The sequence below is a fragment of the Colius striatus genome, chromosome 1, assembly GCF_028858725.1.
Source record: "Colius striatus isolate bColStr4 chromosome 1, bColStr4.1.hap1, whole genome shotgun sequence".
Classification (NCBI taxonomy): domain Eukaryota; kingdom Metazoa; phylum Chordata; class Aves; order Coliiformes; family Coliidae; genus Colius; species Colius striatus.
Genome location: NC_084759.1, coordinates 92,979,795 through 93,001,422, shown reverse-complemented (window position 1 = coordinate 93,001,422; position 21,628 = coordinate 92,979,795). Strand labels below are relative to the sequence as shown.

The 21,628-nt window shown below is 38.0% G+C and overlaps 1 protein-coding gene across 5 annotated transcripts in view; it reads right to left on the bottom strand.

Moving 5' to 3' along the window:
• ERG (ETS transcription factor ERG) overlaps window positions 1–21,628 on the bottom strand; it is a 146,710-nt gene that overhangs the window by 40,625 nt on the left and 84,457 nt on the right. The window lies entirely within an intron of this gene.

Here is a 21,628-nt window from a genome sequence, read left to right as displayed (position 1 = left end):
GCTCAAAAGAGAGAGGGAACCTCGAGAGAGAGTCTGGACTGGACTGGAGCATATTTCTTGTGAGAAAATGCTGTGGGATTTTGAACTGTTCAGTCTGAAGAAGAGTAGACTAATGGGGGACCTCACTAATACTTACAAATATTTAAAAGGTGTATGTCAAGGAGCTGGGGCAAAACTTTTTAAATACTTGTAGTGTCCAGTGATAGGACTAGGGGTAATGAACAAAAGTTGGACCACAAAAAGCACCACTTAAATAGAGAAAAAACTTCTTTACTGTAAGGGTGAGGGAGTCCTGGCACAGAGTGCCCAGGGAAGGTCTCCTTCTCTGGAGGTTTTCAAAACCCACCTGGACGTGTTCCTGTGTGACCTGATCTAGGCAGACCTACTTTAGCAGAGGGATTGGACTAGATGATCTTTAGAGGTCCCTTCCAATCCCTACCATTCTATGGTTCTATGATTCTGTATAGACTGTCATTCCCAAAATGTCAGAAACCCTATTTTTGCCCAAGCTATTCCTGACACCTTTCCATAGGACAAGTCACTTAACTTCAGGTGTCCGAGTCCCTCATAAAGTAATAACAGATCACCATTCCACTCTTGCTGAAGGGGAAACTTTGTTAAGAATGACTAAAATTTGGTCTCAGCTTAGAAAATATCTGTCCTTCATTCCAAATTCTGTGTCATATTTGGCACTGCCCTGCATCTCACATACTAAAATTATCACACCCAGTAGAACTGATGAACCATTAAGTTCCAGAGATCAGCAAGTGTCCAGGAGCATCTGATCTATGGAGTTGCCATTTCACAATGAATGATTTCATTTCCAGTGTTTATCTGACAGTAAAATGCAAATGAATAGTTTAACCCCAACTCAAAAGTTAATAAATGGAAACAGGAAACTCTTTCATTCATGTCATGTGCCCTGGACACCATCAAAGCAATGCAGTAGGCTTGTTTGAATGCAGCGATGAAAGCCTCCACCCTGTAGCTGCTTCAGTGCATGTTCAAACACCCATGTGACTTTACGAGGGATATACTTGGAAGCAGCTCTGCCCATGCACCCCAGAAGAACTGCACCAGGCTTATGAATGGAAGTGGACCTCAAAATTCACAAGACCGGATCAAAAAGTCTGGGGAATGACACACCCAATCCAGTGCTATACAGTGATGAGCCCAGTTCCGTTTTCTATTCTGCATGAGCAGAGTGCTGGCAAAATACCGACAGGCTGAGGCAACACCAGGTTTTACTACTGCACCAGCAGCTGAAAAGGCAGGGTTAGGTGGCTGCAAGGTTGGAGTGGCACAATAATCAGTTGTGCTCAGAATATGTATTCCTGAATTATGATGTCAACAGAAATTCACCAGTGCTAAAAACAATACATTTGTATCCTGCAGATTGTACATTGTATACTCATTCTTAAAGAAACTGTAGCTTTGTATGCTTATTTTAGCATTTCCATCCATATAAAGTGCTGTAACGCCGAAGTTTGAATGACTATTTTTTCAGTCAATACAATAGACTTTTCTTTCTTTTCATCTTGATTGTATTGTTGATTATGAACTTTGAAAGCTTCAGGTTTTTTCTCCCTTCATGCTTGGCTGTTAACTTCTAGAGCTTCAAAACGTCCAGAAAACTGGAAAAACTTAGATGTAAAACTTAATTTCTGCCTCAGTTTAGGACTAGCCTCTTGCTTCTACCTTGCTGTTCTAGTATAGGACTTTATCAATCCAAAGAAGAAGACAATCTTCTACCTTGTTAAGAAATACAAACATCTGGGTTTTTTTTCATTAACCTTTCAAGTAAAAAATTGTTTGACAACACAGGTGGCAGATCTGTAAAGTGGCCCACAGCCTAATGGGAAATGAACTGAGGCTGCATGCCACATCTGCTATGAACTTTTACTAAAAGATCAAAATGATATTGTGAAAGAGTCTTGGGACCAAAGCATCTGCCCAAAACAAGACACTGATCCCATTTGAGGTGTGAAGTCCTTCCCTTTCTGTAGCCATCCTTGGCATCACGGATAGTCCCAGCAGAATGGGATATCTTCAAGAATTACTGTGTTTACTGAAGTTAGCCATCTGTCCAGAGACAAAGGCTTTGCTTGAACATGATAACTGCCTCAGTACTCTGTTTTTGGAAACTTTATTGAGAAAACACTTAACAAAACAATACCACCTGACTTTTTTTCTGCCTTATTGAAAAGATTTGTCCGGTCTTATCACGAAAGGGTAACACTTGCAACTCTTTTTCCTACCATTTAGCCAAAACTACATGATTATATGTTACACTTACACTAAGTTCAATATTTGTTAACTGTGGTGGGTTACATACTTATATACACGTTCTAAATATACACACAAGTATATATACACACAGATTTTTAGATAACCTCATTCTCAATGTCTGAAAAAAAGGTAAAGTAAAAATAATTCAGATGTTAAAACACTTCTCTCTAAGGCATACTATGTACCAAGCTCATCAGAAAAGTGATGAGAAATGTATAGGAAGTGATTAAGAGACTTTTACAGTCATTGGGGGTCGAACTACTCAAGAGCAGCTCTGTAGAGAGAGACCTGGGAGTCCTGATTGATAATAAGCTAAATATGAGCAAGCAATATGCCCTCGTGGCCAAGAAGGCCAATGTCAATCTGTGATGCATTAAGAAAAGTGTATCCAGCAGGTCAAGGGAGGTTCTTCTCCCTCTCTACTCTGCCCTGGTGAGGCCTCATCTGGAGTACTGTGTCCAGTTCTGGGCTCCTCAGCTCAAGAGGGACAGGGAAGTGCTGGAGAAAGTCCAATGTAGGGCCACGAAGATGATCAGGGGAATGGAACATCTTTCATACGAGGAAAGGCTGCGGGAACTGGGGCTGTTTAGTCCAGAGAAGAGGAGACTGAGGGGAGATCTCATTAACATTTATAAATATCTAAATGGTGGGTGTCAGGAGGTTGGGGCATCCCTTTTTACTTTGGTATCTAGCAACAGGACAAGGGGTAATGGGATGAAGCTGGAACACAAAAAGTTCCACTTAAACATAAGAAAAAACTATTTCATTGTGAGGGTGACAGAGCAGTGGAACAGGCTGCCCAGAGGGGTTGTGGAGTCTCTCTCTTTGGAGGTCTTCAAGACCCACCTTGACACGTTCCTATGCAACCTGATCAAGGTGAACCTGCTTCTGCAGGGGGATTGGACTAGATGATCTCTAAAGGTCCCTTCCAACCCCTACCCTATGATGCTATAATTGCATTGATGAAAGCATTAAATATTATCGGTAAAACTGAAAAGAACATCCAAATCTGTTTTCTTTCCAATGAACCTTTGGTTTTTATGAATGCCTAAGAGCATTAGGGAAATAACACTTGGACGATGGCCATGAACTGAACTTCTAGGTGACCCATCACTTCCCTATACTGTCAGTGTGTGTGGTGGTTGTGCACGTGCGCATGCATGTGTTTGTGTGTGTGTGTGTGCGCTCATGCATGTGAGTTTGATGAGTGGGACACTTCCAGCTGGAAAGACTGCAGTTTTGGGGGATCTGAGCTCTGGATGTAATATTAGCTACTCTAAAGAAATTGTGGGAAAACAGAAGGGTGTGTAACCCATCAAATCTGGCTGGTCCTCTCAAACCAGTAGCTAGACACTGCAGTTAGCTCAGGGAGAGGGAGAGGAAGAGGAATGCTGTAGAGCTACTTTCCTGCAGGTCAGCTTCCTCCTCAGGGAATCCCTGGAGCTGGAGATCCTCTTGCCTGCTGCACCAAGCTGACAAGGCCTCAGAGAGTCCTCTACATTCACCTTCACACATATGTAAAATGCTCACCTTCCTATTCAGCGAATACTTATCAAATCCAACACTTATTAAAGTGATTTCCTTGCTTGATAGCTTTTGCAAACACTATCTGAGCCACCTTCATTTGTACAGATTTTTTTATTTACTTCCAAATGTATTTGTCCTGATATCTTTTACTGACTTCTCTACATCAATTAAGTGGTATTAAAATGCAAATTGATAGTGCTTTTTTTCAGAATTCACTGCATTAGGAGTGCTCTCTGTTTTTGTGCAACACTGTAATAGGAAGTCCTTTGTTTACATTATTCTCCCTTCCTTTTCCTTGGCCATCTTTTATGCTGGATCTTTCATGTATAAGATGAATATATACTTACATAATATTACGTGCTTCTCATGGTATTCCTCATTTTACAAGCACACAGAATATTACTTAGATGGGTAATCTTTCTAAATTCAGAATGAACTTTCCAAGTATGCTCACTGTGTATATAAAATATGACTTCCTGTCATGATAACCTTTACAGCGTATAGCCTAACATACTTTCCTATAATTGTTCACAATGAATATCTTGATTCATACTTCAGCACACGTTATTTTTGTCATTTGCTATAAAACATGACTAATGAAATTAATATGGGGTTGAACGTCACAGTATTAAGTCATTTCTGTGTGTGAAAAGGTTAACATAGGAGGGTGCTTAATAAAATAGCAACAAAGTTAAGCACATGCTTAAGTTTAAACTGATTTAACCTGCTCTGTTGAACCAGTATAAAGGAAGGATACTGTTTTAACTCAAACATTAACTAAGAGATCAGTCAAAGACATTGGCATAATTTTTGATAGATTGCAGTAGGGGTAGCCAAACCAACAGAACAGAAGAAAAATGTTGCTTCATACCTACAAAAGACAAAGGTTGGAGTGAATGTTCTTTGTTTCTTCCCAAACAACACAAAACAGAACAACCACAACAAGGAATTTTCACATAAAAAACAAAATAAGTTTGCTTTGTGGCAGTCAAAAACATTTTAATCCCAATTACACCGTGGTTTTGCTTTAAAACTGAGTTCTTATTACATTTCTTCAGCTATGCCTTTCTAAAGAAAATTGCCAATTCAAAATTTAAAAAATATAAACAGTTACTTCAGAAAAATTCCAAGTTTTTCCATTCTTTTTCCCTTTTTTAGGAGAACTACCTCACAAATTCAACATTTACTGTGCAACTTGTGGCTCTGTGACCATGCTCTCTGCTGGATCTCAAATGCAGCAAAAACAGGTTATGGCTTATTTTTAATTGTATGTGTGAAGAAGAAAAAGAAAATGCATATGGCAATATCTTTGATGTGGCAATCAGAAAGGTCCTGTCATTTTCCCCTGTAGCAGTATCTCTTCTGAACCACCGATTACCAACATTATCACTCTCACTAAAAACATGACCTGCACCTTTGATACTGGTAATTTGTTAATGACATCAACATTAGCTCCAAAAGGAAAAAAAAGGACCACCTGTTGTCACTGATGAAATGTGAACTGAGAAAGTCAATGCAAATGAAGACAAGTTCAGAACCTTGAAATACTCACTTAAAACAGCAGCAGAAACCAATAGGATACTTATCCCAGAACGTCACTAATAAGACCAAGTGTCTAATAAGCATTCCTACGTGCAATGAAGCTATGAGTATGCAAAGCTTAGGATATGCTAAAAGAAAATATTTTTATTTACTTTTCCTTGGACTGTATTGAAAAATGATCCCTGAAATGTCTTTCTTTACTGTAAGCTATGCCTTCAAACATACAGGAGAGGTATGTGGGTTGTTTCTCTTTTATTGTTTCCCCCAACAAACTCATTTCCTACGAGCTGTTCCCATATCTTTTGTGCCACAGTCCCACTTCCCAGAAAAACAGCAGGAAAACAAAGTGTGAACTCAAAACAACCCATTTCCACAGAACAATGTGCCATACCAAGGAGAGAGAATGCAAGGGGGGAGGGCTGGGGAGAGGAGGCAGAGAGAGAGAGAGAAGCTGTTTTGATGCTGCCAAGGGGACTTAAGAGAAAAAGGAAGGAGGAACTTTTAAAAGTCACAGAGAGGAAGAGTTGTGTAACTGTAAATATGCAACAGGCAAGTTGCCAACTATTTCAAAGGATTTGAGGTTTCAAAATCATTGAGAATGCTAACTGATTTGCACTCTGGGTTTTGAGCTTCCAGGAACACCTTTATATGTCTGAGAGCCAAAAACTACCATATCTTTTTATAGACTAGTCAAGCCATACTTGGTCATAATTTCAAGTTGATTCAGTAAGGAATGTAAACAGACACCATTTATGTTTCTCTGTAATCTAATAAAATGAAAGCATGGACTAAATAAAGTGAAATGATACATGTTGTTTTGTAAGAAAGGAAACCCAGAAGACCATGTTGATTTAGTTCTTGACTGACCTGGGCAATCTCCAAAGTTTCCAATATTCAGCAAACCAAGAAAACCCATACACTAAACTCACATAGTTCCAATGCATACTACTGATGGAGATATATGTGATAAAAGTCAATGATAAATGTCCCCATGTCATTTTAAAATCCAGTTTCCATATATGGTTTGTCAAGGACATAAAAGCAGAAAGATGGAATAAAAGTAAGGAACAAATTATTTCAGCCTTGCTGACCATGACAATTGTGCAAGTAAGAAAGAAACATTTGTAGAATAAAGACAACAACTGGAATTCTTTTCCTCAAATTAAAAACCTGAACAGCTTTGAAATCTTTGGGTAGGGAGGCACTGCTTTTGCAGACAAGAAAATGTGGTTAATTTATTTTTTATGTTGATAAAAGACGCAAAACCACAGACTTTGAAGTGGCTTGCAATTAAAACTCTTAGTCCAAAGTAGTACCATGTGTCAGCAAGACCCGGCCTTACCATGAAAAGTGCATTCCACAGAGAAGGAGATATAGGGCAACATTCATATCGCAAAGTGCTGACTTCCTACTGTGGACTTTTCAATTGCCATAGTACGGCAACAAAAACTATCTCAATAGTGTTCACAAAACCAGAATGTTATACAGTGCTAGATGTAAGAAAGAAATGGACTCTTCTACCTCAGGCATAGAATTAAGTCTAAGCAGGAGACAGGTCTTGTCACAAAATGCTTGCAACTAACACAGAATGGATATAAGTTGAGATAAATAGATACAAAGCACAAGTTAAGTACACAGTGTGGCCAGTGTGACTGTCACAGTTGGGCCAGAGGTTATTTTTCAATTTAAATAAGATACATAGAAAATAACAAAAAATAAAAGTCTACTATGCATGGCAGGCAAGAAGCGAAGTGGAGGTGAAAAGACTGAGGAAGGGGAAAGGAAAAGACTTATTCAGCATGTCCTGGAACAAACCCAGCTAAACCTATAAAAGCGACTCATCCTTGTTTGGGCTCCTTTTGCAGCTGCTTTCTCTGGCTCTGCTCTAGCTGATCTCCTCTGTGTCAACATCGCAGTGGCAAGGAGGAAACTGGATGGATCTCTCCTCTTTTAGATGCCCTTTCACTGCCCAGAATCATCCCTGGATCTCATAGTGAGAAGAACGTGTAGGAGAAAATGCAATGTGCAATGTGCCCTCCTGCATTGGGAGGGAATATCCCTGCAACCTCCTGCTGAAGCAAATTCCCTAACACAGTATGTCCCATCAAAGTGAAAATGTCTCTCACTCCTCATGTGCAGAATCCTCCTGCCCTATTGCAACACTGGGCTTGGCTTCTGATAATGTCAGGAGCTGCCAATAGCTGAGGTAAGCCAAAGGCAACAGTAAGTTGATAAGAGCTCTTGACATGGGAGCAGGAAGGTGGGCTTTTTATGTTTTATTTTCCCTCTGGGAGCTTGACAGGCTGAAGACTGGAATTTGACCAAGGAAAGTCTTGGAAAGTCAAGGAAAGAGTTTTCTTCATATATCATTCAATTTACCTGGAATGCATCCAGTCAATGAGTCTTTTGTAGCTGTGGGTGTTCCATACATTTGCAAGCCAACCAAATAATTATGACACATACATACATGTAGGTGCCTAGCCTCAGGTATCCATGTTTGAACTAGGCATCTGTTCAAAGCATGAATTTCTCAAGGTTGTAATTCTGCAGCCAGCCAAATGCAAACTGATTGCTGAGGATTTCAAATGCTAATTTTACCAAAACAAAATTACTGTTCTAGTGCAAACTAATTTTGCTCCATCGATGTTAACAGAAATATATAACAGATTTTACTAAGAGATTGCTCACTCTTCTGAACATCTTTTAAATATATAAAAGCTTTCTTATAAGATATTTCCAGTAAGACTGAAATCTGAAACAGATCTTTAGAAAACAACTCTTTTGTAAGAATATGGAAAACAGATCTAAGGCTTCAGGAAGATTTTTGCTTCCTGATGTTGAGTATTTCATCACTGACCAAGCATGCTTTAAAGCTGTTTATTAGTCTCTGAAGCTTCAGACTTCAGTCATGAATGTGGAGAAAACATTTGCTAGAAACATTTAAAATTCCTGACGCATCTTCTTGTGTTCTACTTTTTCTACAAATAGGCTTTCTGTATTGAGTATACTAAATATGACACTTGTCACATGCACAAACAGGGGTTTTTTTTAGTCAGTTACATCAAAATTTAGTTCTTACTTAGGCAATTTTCAAATATCCCGGGGGACATTTTTCTACTACAATATTTTTAGGTGTCAATGAAACCATCAGTCTTGCAACAAAAACTACACTACTCATTGCAAAACTTGGTAGCTAAAAATTGTGCACACTGATCTTTTATGTGAGCATTTCTATTGACTTAAATAGAACTACTTGCAAGTAAGAGCTAGTAGCCTTTAGTTTACAGATATTTCCCAAAAGACTAGAACATCTTCAGCATTAAGTGAGCTTTGTGGCAGCCTATGAAATTTTATCAGTTGAATAATGTAATGTCCCATTTCATACCAGATTAAGTGCAGAGAGGTTAGTAAGGACACCAATTCTGTGAGAAACAGAAAAGCCCAGAAAATCACAATGAAAAGTGTCTCGGATCGGAATCTGAAAAAAGGCTGCTGTTTCTGAAAACAGTCATTTTTTTCAAGTCACACTGTGAATCTGTGGATATAAGTGAAAACCCTCCCTTCTCATTCTCTGCCTGAGTTGTTAGTCATCAGATCATGCATGTACAAAAATCGCTGTGATTCATTGATGCTACATAGCTGTCTGTTCCCACTGCACTTACAACATGGGAATTAAAAAAAGGCAAAATGTCCTGTACTCATCCAGCAACAGGAGTAATTAGCAAGCTACTGATTTTACAAATAGGAAGGTTTTGGACTTTTTTTCCTTCTTTATTTTCCTTACTCAGAGGGAAAGATCTTCCCATACAAGTAGGCCACTCTTAGAAGCATTTCAACCAGATCTATATCTGCAGTCAGGTGAACCACATGTCTAGTGGAAAAAGGTGAAAGATGTTTGTGTGAAGATGCAGGAGACAGTTTGAAACCATCTCTGTCCTTCAGAAACTCATGTTTAGTAGTTGAGGGGAACTGAGGATTACATAAAGCAGAGAAATTGCAAACTGAGTGAAAAAGAAATCAGAGGAAGAGAAGAAATAACCTTAAAGGAGACTGGAGGATTCTACTGGTGGCTGGAGCACTGGGAAGGCATGGAAAACAAGAGTCAACCAAAGAAACTGAGAAAATTAGAGGCAATCAAGGTAATATTCATCAGGAGTTTGGTGTGTCGAAGATATCCACCATGGTTACAATTTATATGACAGAATATCCATCGCTTAACGTTGAAAGACTTCATATATGGAGACAAATGAGGAGGGTTTTTTTGGAGCAGTATACAAAACTAAATTTAAAACAAATATTAATTTTTGTTCAGAGATATGTTTTGTCATTTGAAAGGTTAGAAAGTGAATTAGAAAGAAATACAAAGAAAATAGAAAGGAGAAAAATGAACATATTGAAGGTCAGAGAATTGAACTGTGAGATTCTGCATTAGATTTCCTCTGTCATTTAAATGAAGATAGCATCAGCATGGACACTTTGGGTAACAGACTGGAATAGAATGGTTAGATATTAACACATTCATACTACAAACAACATAGATCAGAAAAACACAGTGGCTGTTTTAATGCATTTATCATGCCAGCACCATTGGGGCTTTTTAGCAGTAGGACAAACTAGAGAGTCACAATGTAGTTTCTTTCTGAGCCAGCTGAGTTTACCAACAGTCTTACACAAGCCTCTGATATGTTATGCTAATCTTATCCCACAATTGTCTGGTGTGATAAGGAGAATGCATTCACATGTATTAAATGAAGACTCCTCTTTCTGTATTGTTTCCACAGTTGTGCTGTGAACACCATAAGCATCATGTCCCCTAAAACAGAGAGACTACTCTCTCTGCCTTTCACTAAGTACAAGGCAGGTAGTAAAGCGCTTGCCTTTGCCCTTTCCCTGGCTGGAAAGTAAGGCACTTCCTTGCCGCAGAGGGCAGCACATGCACTCTGGGAACAGTGATCTTCCAGAGGGTGGCACCTGCCAGACTGTGGCTGAAGGGCACGATAGAGCTCTCTGCTTTACCCTAGTCATATTTCATAAAACAATGTCAGGGCCTTTGCACAAACAAAAGAGTCTTCTACAACTGCATGCTGCTCTGTAAAAGCACATGCAAATTTGTAGTGTGTGCCTTGATCTCTGGATTCTCTGTGCATTTGCCTAATTCACAGGAAAAATCAGAAAATGTTGGTGGTGGTGTGCAAAGGACTCCTTTGCTTGCAAAGCCAGACTTTTTTGGAAGTTTGGGCCTCTCCTCTCTTTTGCTTAGTTCCATTCTCATTTATTTACACAAGTCTGGTGATTGTAAATGGTCTCTGAAGTACTGGAGATTACAGTTTATACTTACTGTCATGAAAGCTCAGAGTCTAATGACTTTGTTTTTCTCTTCTGCTAGTGTCCCTTGTATATTAAGCTGATAGTTTCAAATAGTCTAAAACTTTTTCCTCCTTGGGATGCTTCACGATCCAAAGTACTTCCTTGACAGATTTTGTTTTCTCACCTTTTGCTTTGTTTTCTTCAGCTCTGACTGGCACTGATTACTATTGCTTGTTCCCCAAGCAGTAGTTTGTAAACTAATTTGAAGCAAACGGCATTGTTCCTGCTTCTACTCAGTACTTAGTTTTAGTGTAATTATCAAACTTAGAAGTTTTATTTTCAGCATCATCCCAACTTTAACTTATCTAATTTAAAAGAGTTAATTCTGAGGATTTATCAAGCTTCCTTTTTAACAGAAGTAGTTGCCAACTTTTATGATCTTACTGAAACTTGGGTTCATTTGGACCTCAATTCTAGCCTCAGCTGAAAACCAAAGACTGTTACAGCTAAAAACTGTAACAAGTAAAAACAAGGTTAAGTCAGATGAGTCGAATACTATGATATGTATTATTCCCTGAAATATTATTATTTTTATGTCATCCTGTGAATTCTGAATATTTTTCCTGACAAAAATTACAACATACCTTATTGTCACCTTTATTTCAATATTGCATCCCCTTCTTCTCTACCTCCACTTTGAAACTTCACTATGGAACTTTTTGCAACATTTTAACTTGTCTTCTTTTCCAACATTCTGATTTTCTCCCAGTACTCCTCATATACCAAGGAAAGAAACATAAATGCAGCTAGGAAAAAAAAAGGAAACCAATGCTTTGGGGCTCTCAGACACCCCACTTAACACTGAACTTTCTCAAGCAACCTACCAGCTCCCGTAACTGATCCTTTTCAGTGTCATAAAAGCCTTCATGTCCTTTAAATTGCAATATTTGGAGAGAAAATTGCTATTAAGATATATAGATAGAGAAGCATTATCTTTACTTGTGATATTACAGACATCCATATTACATTGGATATTTTCGTATCTTAAAAAAAAAAAAAAAGATTAGTCAAAGCTTTTGGCAGTTATTACACAGAAAATTCTCCAATTCTCCAGAATACTCTCCAATAGGTTGGACAGACAACTTTATTTCATTACAGCCTCAGGATTAAGATGATATATTGGACATCTAACGGCAAGTATTCATCTGAATTCCAGCTTACAAACTAGAGACATGACTGGAAATGTGTGTCATTCAATATTTTCATTAATTAAAAAGCATACCCTAAAATTCCAGGTTACTGAGTGTCCATATGCATCAGACAAGGTCCTGGTTTTCTGTATCATCTATCTCTGCACATAGGATGATGTCAAGCACTCAAGTGCCTCCGTGGCACTAGCTCTACATGCAGCCCCTTAAGAAGCAGGACAGCAATGTCCAGGCAATGTGTCTAGGTCTCCTGCAGGTAGTCTGCCCTATTCTGAGTTTGGCCCTGTTCAAAGTTTGTAAGTTATGCCTCAGAAAAGAGAGAATTCTTAAAAGCAATGTACCTTAAGTCTGCCTCTTAGCTTTTAAACCTTTAGGGTAGATTCTTTAGTATCAGAGACTCTTTTCTCAATAAAACTGACGATTTCACGTGTTCATATAATTTTAAAAACTGCCTTTTAAGGAAAACACTAAACATCACAAGGCTCCTGATAATTGTGGGAGTGGCAGAAATTGGATCTTCCAAGAAGCAGCTGTGACTAACAGGGACTGAGGTCAAACAAAACCTCTATGAATGGGGAAAACAGCACTATGAAAGCCCAAGTTCAGAGGAGAAACATATTAGGAATTGAATTTGGTCTGACCTGGATTCTGAAAGGTTAGACTAAGTATGTGATAAAGATGTGGGGGAGAAAAAAAGTGAATCTGAGGACGACTAACGTTCATAATAATTGGAAAGAACCTGGGCGTGATTACAGAGAAAAAATTCACGTGAATGAGTTAAAAGTGATTAATTTACACATACGTTTTATAGATTGTGCTTCAAAATATTTTTAACATCTATTTAAACACTTTTTTTTTTTTTTAAGGCGTTATAGTAATCAAATCTGCAACAAACATGCCTGGCCAAGCAGTTTGGCAATTCATAGTTCACTGCTATCCCATTTTGCATGTTTGGAGTGAAAGCTTCCCATCATAAGTGAGAAAACAAAATGCAAAAGCATTGTATGAGTAGCAATAGCTAGTGGCAATTTTTTTTTTTCCAAAAGCATATAATTGACATCTATGTGAATAAAAATCTAACACAACACCATCAAAGGAAAGGTCTGAAGAGTTTAAGAGGGAACAGTTACTACTTAGCAAAAAAAAAAAAACCAACAAACCAAAGCCAAGTCAAAACCCAAAACCAACCCAGCCTCTGTTTCGAATATTAAAGTTGGGAGTGAAAATGTAGATTTTTTGCAAAAAAAGCAATTTTTCATTTCAGCTCTTTAAAACTACAGATTGGGAGGAAGGTAAAAGAAGAGCACAGCAAATTACTCTCCTGTGTGACTCTTTCTTCAACTCTCAATTACATTACTTCACCAAATGAAGACTTTTCCTAGGAACATAGATCTAACCACTTCCAATTTTGCTTACTTTTTCTAGAAAGGTAGTATTGACAAGCAGGGGTTTTTTTCACATCAGTGAAAGCAGGCAAGTGGCATAACAAAACTTTCCAATTGTGAGTAAGAAGTTCACCTTCAAAAATCCATCTTAGATCTCACTGAGGAGAAATCGTGGGAACTCTCAAGTTGGTCATTACCTTGGAAAATCAAGATCCTTATTTGGAGTTCTAAGTAGAGATTTAACAAACTTAACCTTAGAGGCTTTTGTTTTTGAAAATTTAAATCTGGGGCAGTTAAGGACTTTTGACTAAACTTGCTTCCTTAACCATAGGGCATCAATGATTTAATTGGGATAGTAAAGATTTATTATGCACTTCTCCTATCTTATAAAAGCCTGTAATGGAATCCACTTGAATTTCTTTGGCTCTGAATGCATACTGTTGAAGAATATGACATTGGGAGGTTACATTCCTGTCTATCTTTCATTTGAGCTTTATAAATGTAGTGAGTATATTTCCTTAAGCCCTGCAGATTCTAAATCAAAGGAACATTCATTTTTAATCTCATCAGTCTTTTAAGAAAACCCTTAGAATTCAGCAGTAAGGCTATTAGACTACTTTGATGATTAAAAGGAAAGAAAAAAGAAAATGAAGAAATTGTCAGAAGCGTGTAGATAGAAACTTTCTAACAAAAACTACTTTAATATATTTTATTTTGTTAAATGTTTATAATAAATACATTAAACACAAATACTTTCAATAAAAATCTTCACTGAAACATTTTCAAGACAATAATTGTTTTATATATTACTAACAATGCAAACAAATTTATCCTTTTCACTTTGTAGGAACCTCATGGATGGGGACAAGGATGACTTTTTTGCCGTGCATCTATCAGTCAAGGAATATGATCTTTCTGTATCCTTTTCTTACCTTTTCACTCCAAATCAGAAGAAATAACACAACTTTTTGGTGTAGCCATGGACATATGCCTCGCTACTAACCCATCTAATGCTGTACATGTACAGACACATCTGTACTTACAGGTGTGTAAAATGTGTAGGATGTATCTTATCAGTTCAATAAAGTGGAAGGATATCTCCTGGCCACTGCAGAGCCTAGCACAATGAGCCATGCTTGCACACTCTTAATCTAAAACATCAGTTGAACAGCTCAGATGCTTGCAGATCAGCGCATGTCTGCACAGTTTGATGGATCACATCTACAACAACCACTCGACAAATAGTGTGCTGCCTGTGACCCTCCATAAAGCTTGCTTTTTTGGCTGGGGCAACCAGCCTGTTCCAAAGTTCACTGAACTCAAAGGAGACTCAGCACCGTTGACAGGATCATGCTGATCTGAAGCCAGGACAGGAAACTCTGAGGAAACATAAGAGCTACCCTGTTGGTTGCCTTGAATATTTGTTTAGTGTTTAGGAATTTACTGACTAAAGCTGCATGGAAGAAACTTGGCAGCCAGAGACTTTGCCAAGTTGTGTTATTTTGGTTGTATTAGAACTCCTGAAATAAACCCAAAACTCCAGTGAGACTTTTGTGTTCAGTGCCACAGCCTTCTTGAACTCAGTCCATCCAACTGTTCAGGATCAGCCTGCACTGGCAGATTTGCTGCAGTCTTGGCTAGCAAGGCAATATTATGTTAAGAACACGATGTGCCCAATTCTCCTCTTACTTTACATCCATCTTATGCCTCTTACTTTACATCCATCTTATGCGCCTATAGCCTGTTGGATATAGTGGATCCAGTTCTGAAAGCTTACAGAAAGAGGAAAATTCAATAGGTTTACTGTAGAGACCAAGACAGAACTCCCCAAGTTTTAATTTCTTTGAGAGGTCACCATGATATATTTCCTCATGATGAAAGTATTAACTGGAGTGATCACACTCATCAGTTAATTGACTGGACAGAAAATCCACACCTCACAAGTGGCTATTTTGTTGACTAAATTTTTTTACAAAAATACATCTTTGAAACAAAGAAACCCACCATATTTGGAAGAGAACAGACATAAAATACAAGCCTACCAATGGTTCAGCTGCAGTTGTGTTCATTAAGTGGGTTAATACAAATGTTCCTGATTGTTTCTTTTGTTTATGAATCTCGACCTTCAGAACAGCACTGAAATGTGCTGTCTCCTAAAGATGTTCCCTACCGATATGACACACACTTTGTATTGTTTCGTAGCACACAAGCATTAATATCCCAGAGGTAACCCACCCTTCTTTTAACGGCTGGTGACAGGTCCAATGGCTGAGCAAAAATCAGTTGAAGGAAAAGGAAGTCTTGTCGGAAATGAGATTAATCTTGTAACGAGTGTTCAGCCCTGATAACCCATCTGTGCAGAGAACTGCTTTAACTGGAGAGCAATTAACCTTCACCTGACAAGCTCTGTCCAACCGTTATAAACAACATTAAAGGCACAAGATCCCCCACTTTTTTTCCCCCTTTACGTAGACTAAACAATCAGATTCTGAATTCCACTAAAATGGTACGTGTAATGGTGCTTTGATGACAAATTGTAGGAAAATTTTTTAAAAGGTAATGGCTGTATGGAAATAACGTGAAAAATGTCTCTGGCCACCACTCACCACAGTGAGCTGATCTGATTAGTAAAAAGCAACAATTTTGAGCACTTCCAAGGGAATACCTTACGCATGAGAGAAGCTGATGTGAATATGCCAAAGATCAACAATAATAAAAATGTATGCAAGCCGATAAGAGCTGACTAACAACGCCCGAGGAACATTGCTTTCATGACAAAGAGTGTATTTCCCCAACACTCCCATGAACCCAAAGCTGAGGGAAAACTTCCTAGAGTTACTTCACCATAGCCTTGTGGAAATTACTTGTCAAAACTAACTTCAACTTGAAGAACCCGCCTACAGTAAATGGTCTTTTGGGTCAGGTCCCCACAGGACCAACTCTCCCATCCAACAGCCACTGCTCCAAGCAATGCATTCACCGTGGTCTCTGGAAGGGTCTGTAAATCCAACCTTAGATTCCCAGCCTGTTAGACCACAACATAAACTTAAGTAATTACCTTTCCCACAGTAGTCTCCGGTGATAACTGAACGTGGGTCTATTCTTCAAAGATTAAAAGGTGCGATATATGAAGCCAAAATAGTAAAGGACTACTCAGCCCTATGGGGAAAGGTCAAGATACCAATCTCAGTCATAGTGACAGAAATCTGGAATGACTCCAGGAGAATTATTGGCAAGCCAATAGCCAAATATTTCCATCTTCATTTTTGCCAATTTCACTTCAGGTTTTGTAAACCCTCATTCATTCTATTCATGTGCCTGAAAGCAATTCCTGCAGTTATGATTAGCAAAAGAGGTTTTCTGTCTTCGTTTTCTTTTGCTCTAGGTTTCTCTTTTTCTTAGCAGAAGTTTGAACATACAGGTTAGTCATAATTTTATTTCTCAGTACAGTGAGGTAAAATTTCAATTCCAGTCATGATGGTTGAATATATATCACTGTGGATTGCAAAAGATGGCTATGACTCTGTAATCTGTCCAGAACATGCTCTGAACTATTTGTTGAAGATGTCCACTTCAAGGATTAGTGTACTTTATTTGGTGATGCATATGAATAAGAAAACAGTGGAAGCAAAAAGGAGCTGGAGAGAGGTTACTTGCTCTTCGACAGAATTATAATGTATTTTGAAGCATCCTGATTTGCAGAATTATAAAATGCAGGGGCACTCTTCCTACCACTGCAAAACATTGCAGTTCAATGTAACAGCAATGGTCTTAAACTTTTACACAAACAGATGTGTTATACTGTGGCTGAAGTTTTTAAATAGTAACAGGTAGAACACTACCTTTACGTGAAACAAGAAGGGCTTAGATCTTTCCAGTGACTTAGATATTAACAGATAGGAAGTTCCTATTGAAAGCATTTCCTGTATTGGTAGTCCCTGATTTTGGCAACTTATCTGGGTAGGAAATGAACGCAGGAAGTATCTGTCTACAGACTCTTTATCATCAAGGTAATTGCTGTGGCAGCATTTTACTGTTTATCATGGTAATAAACATATCGTCTAAAAAAAGATGTTTTTCAACTCTCAAGAATGAGGCTTAAAAAACATCTTACAGGCTAGCATTGCAGTTATACAAAACCTTCCATGTAGAACTAACATGCTACTACTTATTTCTCTCAGCACAATTGTAATTAGGGATTTGTGAAACAAAACATTTCTAGTCTCTCTTGTTTTTTTCCTGGTTACAGCACTGTTTCTCTTTAACTTGCCCCCTCATCTCTCCAAAGTCAGGTAGGTCATTTTGAAGAGTTCTGCCACTTCCCATAAATAGTTGTTCACTATCCCTTCCTACAGGTATTTGCATATACTCAATCTTTGTAGTTTTATTTCCCTCCTGTCTACCAGGGAGGTGTCTACACACATTTAACTAAGCAAGTCAGATCTTTTCCTAGTGTGAAAATGTTGTGCCAGTCTAGTGACAACATTTCCCACTCATCAGTTGAGATATATATGCCAAATAAACATACACTGCAAGTGAAGGAAGACATCATGTCATATGCATTTCTTGCACACAATAATTTCCAAAATCCATCATTCCAAAAGACCATTTGCCTGGTTCACTGTATGTCAGTGATAGCTTGGTCTGTCCTTTAGCCTAGCCTTAAAAGATTGCTATTATTAATATTTTTTTTTTTACCTTTTAATGTTCAATGGCATTTTTAATGACAATAATTGTCATTTTATTCATTTTACTTTGAAATAAATTTGATTTATGACATAATAATTACTAGAAATGGCAATCAGTGTTTTGGACACAGTAGCTATTAAAAACATTACTAATACAACTTATTGCCCCCTAATATCCCTTTCATGAAAGCAATGTCTAATCTTTCTAACAGGATGACTATGTGCACAGTAAAAATCAGCAACCCGGTGCCTAAGGATGCACACCAAGTAGAGAGATAACTTCCTTGTGACACAAGTTTGCAACTTGAATCTCACCAGATTTCCTGAAACAACTTCTCTCTCCGATTACTGTGATGGGTTGTTTACAGGATAATACAGTCCTTCTTTTATGGAGGGTGGGGAGAGAATAAATGGAGGAACACGACACTATCCCAACTCAGGCAGGCTTGATTGCCACATCTGAAATAACCTTTAACCATAAAGATGCATACACCCTGTAAGGGAAGTATTGATGTCTTTTTCATGTAAACACTTTAAAGTTTCTGTATTGTTGCTATTTTGAACACAGTTAACATTTCTCCCATAATTCACAAACTTATATTGAGAGCAAGATGACTAGCAGAACATATGCCATTTGGTTTATCATTACTGACAATGTGAAAAGCTTCTAGTATTTCTTTATAATTATCTATCAAGAGAAATTATGTAGTTAATGATAAATCTGATAGAAATCACTTTGCAGTCAATGTAAACATTTTTGCTAACTTGACAAGGTTTGGCACTGCATGTGATATTTTCTACTCTATCACCTTTACTTTGCTAAGCTTAGTAATATAAATGATACAAACTCATTTGTTCTGTTTTCTTTTCTCCATTTTGCTGATTTTCAAAACAATTCTGTTGGCTTGCTTTAGGAACTTGCATTATGAAGCCTACCTCTTTTCGAGTGAACAATACTATATATTTTTACTGGATTATAAGCTGTCACTTGGAAAATTAATTTCTTTTTTTGGCATTTACATTTCTCAAAACTACTTCTGTATTTCTTTCAGTAGGTCATTCTCTAGGAGTACTTGATTCTTTTAACATTATTTCTGAAAGGCCTTTTGTAACCTGAGGAACTTGCTGAAAAAAAAAGTTTTCTTAAGAGATAATATAGTTTTTTGCTGAGAAAAAACAAACAAACAAACCAAATCAGACAAACATACATATTTTCCAGCTGTTGCTCCTTGCCTGGGGACTTAATTCTAGGAAGGAAAATCCTTCTGTTTGTCTTCGTTTTGGCATGTACAGCCACAAACCAGATTGAGTTAAATGATTGCTGATTAAAAGCAAAAGAAAACAACACAAAAATCCCCAAAATATCTTCCTCTGTTCTTATATGACTATTTCTCCCTTGAAATACTTTTTCTATTTGAGTCAGAAATACTATTTTACCGGAAATAATCATAGGGCTGATTCTATTGCCTTTATTGGAACAAAATCTTCATGAAATTTGTGGAAATTGAATTAAGTAGTGAAAGATCAAGCTAAGTGGTTTAAAGCACACTTGCTCTGCTTGCTTCTGATTCACCAGCAAACTCAGGTGTGTGCTTAGCTTTCAGAGGGTTGTGTAGTATAACTGAAGCAAATGGAAGTATTTACAGTCTTAAATATACCATTGGATCACTCGCTAACTGAGAAGAGAACTAAAAGAGAATAATCTTTATCATTTTCTTAATGCACGGAACAGAAATACAAATTACTGTATTAGCTATATTGGATTCAGTGCAGATGCAGTCATTTAAACAAAGACTTAAACGTTTCCATGTGCTAAGAACAGACTCTTTTTTAACTGTCTCCAGCTTTCCTTTGCTTTAGAAGTATTTCAGCAAGTACTTAGATTTTCTAAAAGAAAGTGAGAAGTAAAACTACAGGTAATACCACAGACGAAGATTCCTCAAAAAAAAAATACCCCAAACTCTTGCCACTATACTGCTTTAATCTGTACATTCATACTCTTTCAAGCCTTAAAAACCACAAAGATTCTCCTGTCCTTTATCAAACACAGACTTTTCCTCCCTGAAGTAGTAGCTTCCATGTGAACAGCACATTAGAAGTCAATGCTAAAAAGTGGACGTGTGCATATTTAGAAGTAAATTAGAGTAAAAGAAATATCAACAATTGTAACCATTAAGCCATTGTAAAGTCAAGATAACTTACTGAAGAGCTTTTCTAGGAATAATTGCATTAGCAGGCAGGCAGAAAAATATAACAAGGCTTGTCACATAGCAAGGAAGGAGAGTTCTATTTGTATTTTTCTATTAAATGTTTCCTCCACTATCAGACAAAAGGAAAAACTACAAAATTACCTTCAGAGTAGGTATTTTTACTTAATCCCAGGGTTACATTAAGTACTGTTTTTATCCATTCTATTAAAAATAACATTCCAAGAAAGACAGATGCCTAGTTCAGAAGCCTTTGATAGTTTCTAAAATTGTATTTACAGTAAGTAGTGAGATGCTTATAATTAGCAGTGCCATATTGATTTGATAGTCCTCAGCTTCAGTGCTCTGCACCATTGCTCTACTGCACATATCTTTCAGATATCACTCCCGATAGAAGGAAACATGACCCCTTAGTGGTAAATTCCTGTTAGGAGACTTTCTCCACTCGAAAAAAACACTATTTTTGTCCTTCAAATGTCAAAAAAAAGTAACAGTGAGGTTAACTGTCAGCACACCAGGTAATAGGGAAGCAAATGCATTAGAAATATCATCCCTCTGACTGCATACTAAACCCAAAATCCTGCCTGCAGAGGTGCATATCTTCTCCCACCACTCTCCTCTCACAAATTCTTACACAGAATCCTTCACAAGAGCTGACTCTGATCACAGCCAGAGGGAGAAGTCTCCAGCCTAAGTGAGGGCACCCACACTTGCAGCCTGATGGTCAGAATTAAAGTAAGCCATCCATGTCAGAGCCTAGGAAAAGGCACTGCTGCCTTTCTCCTTAGGAGAATCCTTCTGCTGTAGCACTTTCCCCATCACAGGCAAGGGAAGGATACAGCAGAAAAAGGGCAGGCAACAAGGAGAGATGTACCTCCCAGTAAACGCACACTGCTGGTGTCAAACCCAGTGCTAGAAAACTTACACAAATGCTTTCCCTCATAGATACCAGTTAGCCCCAGTTAAACCAGACTGATTTCTCATGAGCCCTGAGTATCCCATGGGTCTGTCTGCAGGTTTCTGATAGGAAAAGGATGAACCAAACAGTCTTAATGGAAGGCCATCTTTGCACGTGTGTACATTTAGAGCAATTTCTAGCCAGTTATGAAGAAATAACAGAGCCATTTGCAACTCAGTTTTGACACTGAATGACTCCGCAGCTTCCCTAAATAAGAGAGCAAATTCCTGGCACAGAGATCTCAGATAAGGCTCTCCACCTTCCTTGACCACAGCCTCTTGTCACCTGCATTGGAATAGCTGGTTTAGCCACTGCCAACAGACAACACAGGCCATTATACTGAAACTGCAAAAAACATTCGCTAAACACAACTGCTTAGCAAAAGCACAAACAACCATTTGGCCTTCAAATAGAATTTCTTTATTTCAGAAGCCTCTCAGTTAAATGACTTTGTGCATTCGGCATAGAAGAGTAACTGAATCTCTTTGGACTGGCTTAGACTAATGTGAGAATACAT